Genomic DNA, 2,634 nt, shown 5'->3' with positions numbered 1-2,634 from the left:
GTCCAGCAGACGCACAGAGACGACCACGTCAACACCTTCGCCTGCTTCGTCTACTGCTGCCTCGACATCACAAAAGAAGCCTGAAGAGGGTCAGCCACGCAGACAAGAAGTTGGCAAGGTTATATGGCCAAGTTTTCTCTACCAGTATCCCGAAGACCCGGACGAAGATCTCCTCCATCATGGCTATGTTCTGACAGACGCCCAGACCGCCGAGGCAGAGAAGGAAGGGGAGAGTTCACGCAGACTTGCTCGAAGAAACACGAGGAATAATGAGCAGATAGGAACCAAAAAGAGGCGAGACTCGGGTATTTTTTTACCCAAGGGAGGTTCAGACAGATCTGGAATCGCATGAGGTAGAATAGGAAAGGATTGAAGATTGAGTCTGGGGCTGGATTGCCACGCCGTCGTCGGTAAAATGAGCGCGCATGGTGTGTTGAATTTTGATTTGAGCCCACAGCTTTTCTTTGTGCGGTCGACTATCCGCAGGCCCTTTCCCCCTGACATTTGTATGAAGTCATGAACATATTGTTAGTCCTAATCGGTCCTCTCGTTCCACCTTGCAAGGTCTAAATGAATTCCAGTGTCTTTTGATAGAACCATGCCCACACGCCATTGATGAATGAAAGCTAATTGATTGCTGGGCACAGAGCTACTCGGAGCCTCTTCCGAGGCTCAGCATCGTCGTCTCATCAGCAGCAAAGGCTTCCGCCGCAATCTCACACCTCACTGGGCATGCCCAGCGCATCCCAAGGTAGCCTGGGCCAACAGCAGACGAGTCCTCCATTGTGCAGGAGACCGCACTGAGCTGTGGTAGAAAAGATTTCGGCGAGGCTGTCACTCAGGAATACAGATATACAAGCCTGCGCTTTCTCTTCTCCTTTCCCCCTTACCTAAACCAACCTCTGTTGCCATGCCGCGTTTAAGATATGTCGCCAAGTTTCTGAGAAGGTTGCTATATTGTGTCGGCAATAGCTTCGCAAGCAGCGCCTCAAGTGCTTGACTTCATAAGAAGGTTTAGTTCCGTTAAACACGTATCGATTAAGATATAAGGTAGACACAAGGAGTCATCAGGTACGTCGGACGCGCGGCCTATAAAGCAAGTGCAATACTATTAGTTAGGAGCCATTGTATATATGCTGACATTTTGACAATCCATTGATGCTGCTGCTTCAATTGCCCTCATCTCACACGTCACATACTACCCGCAGACATACGTAGCCCGTGTCTTGAAAGACTTCATAAGAAGCATATTTCAGAGGCTTTACTCGACACGAGATATGCAAGTCAATTGCCTCAAATAATATCCAATGGCTTCTCCCGGAGATATGTTATCCCAAAGTTTGCTGTACGGATGTGACAATTCGCCATATCCTCGAGTGCGGACCCCGACCATGCCCGACCGCTGGAAATACGAGAAGAGAGATCCTGCGGCGGTGTCGCCCCCGCAAAGTGGACTCTCACCAACACGCGAATGTGCCTTCTAGCTGTCAGATTCACAGTGGTGTGGGAAGGAGGGCATTGTGCTCGTCAAAATTCACCAGACACAGGACCCAGCTCGCCAAATCCTGGAATTTCCAGGATGAACACTACATGCTAAGACTGTTAACAGGGCGCCGCACGCCAGTTCGGTCGGGTGGTCTTTGGCCTGTTGAGCCAAATTACGACATGTAAGGTCCGCACGCAATCCTAGCTGCGTTGTCGTAGACATCTCTCGTGGTTGGGCCGCCTTTTCTCGTCCATCTTTCAACGCCTTTCCTCGGGCCGTCATCAGGTTTCGTGCGATGCACCAACAACATCGTTGCGTTGCGTTCTTGCATCTTTTTCGTGGTCTGCAAAGGAGCGCGAGCCAGTGGCGGTATCGATAGACAGCTGTTCAAAAGGAGATTTCCTGGTTCTGGGCTTTGGCAGGCAGGAGGAACTCATTCGGTGATTTTCCGCTCTATTGTATGCTGAGAATCTAGCGAGGAGTGTCGAAAGTGCCGCTTGAAAAGCAGCAAAATAGGGATTGCGCCGATTCCATTGTGCGATAAGTAAAAGGAAAAATCAATCGTGGCCGCTCTTCACTGGCCTTTGATAGAGAACTAGAAAACAGCCCTCGCACCTGCCGAAAACATCTGATTCACAATGGACTTGTTCTTGGCAACCAGGAGAAGCAGCCAACGGCCTGGATGACCCATTGACTCCGGGTAGGAGAGGAGTAGGCAATCCATCGGGCACCTGTGCGTGTGTCTTTAGGATCGGTCAGATGATGGGTGATCAAGGCGCTTAGAGCTGTGCATGTGGTAATGCGTCTGTGATCCACTCCCAACGAGCCGGGGCAATTCGTTGGATACCTGCTAGAGGGGTTTACTTCACTGAGAGGTACCTACCTTGAAGAGAATAGGACGCCCCCGCCGCTGATGCACAGAGATAAATCAATACTCCCTGTTGAACCGAGTACTCGAAGCGATATGACTAAATGCTGTCGTCATTGCGAGTGTGTTTATCGTTGACGGTCACATCACCCAACCCTTGTCAACCGCCGCAGGCGAACAAATCCTTGTGTGGGCTGGAACGCGCGATCGGGTCTGACGCGTTTGGCGAAGATGCTCCAGGCCTGGAGGCCGGAAACCCAGAGGTCGGAGGCCGAGGAAT

This window comes from Metarhizium robertsii (genome assembly GCF_000187425.2).
Source record: "Metarhizium robertsii ARSEF 23 chromosome Unknown MAA_Scf_74, whole genome shotgun sequence".
Lineage (NCBI taxonomy): Eukaryota > Fungi > Ascomycota > Sordariomycetes > Hypocreales > Clavicipitaceae > Metarhizium > Metarhizium robertsii.
Note: the sequence above shows the minus strand (reverse complement) of the source record.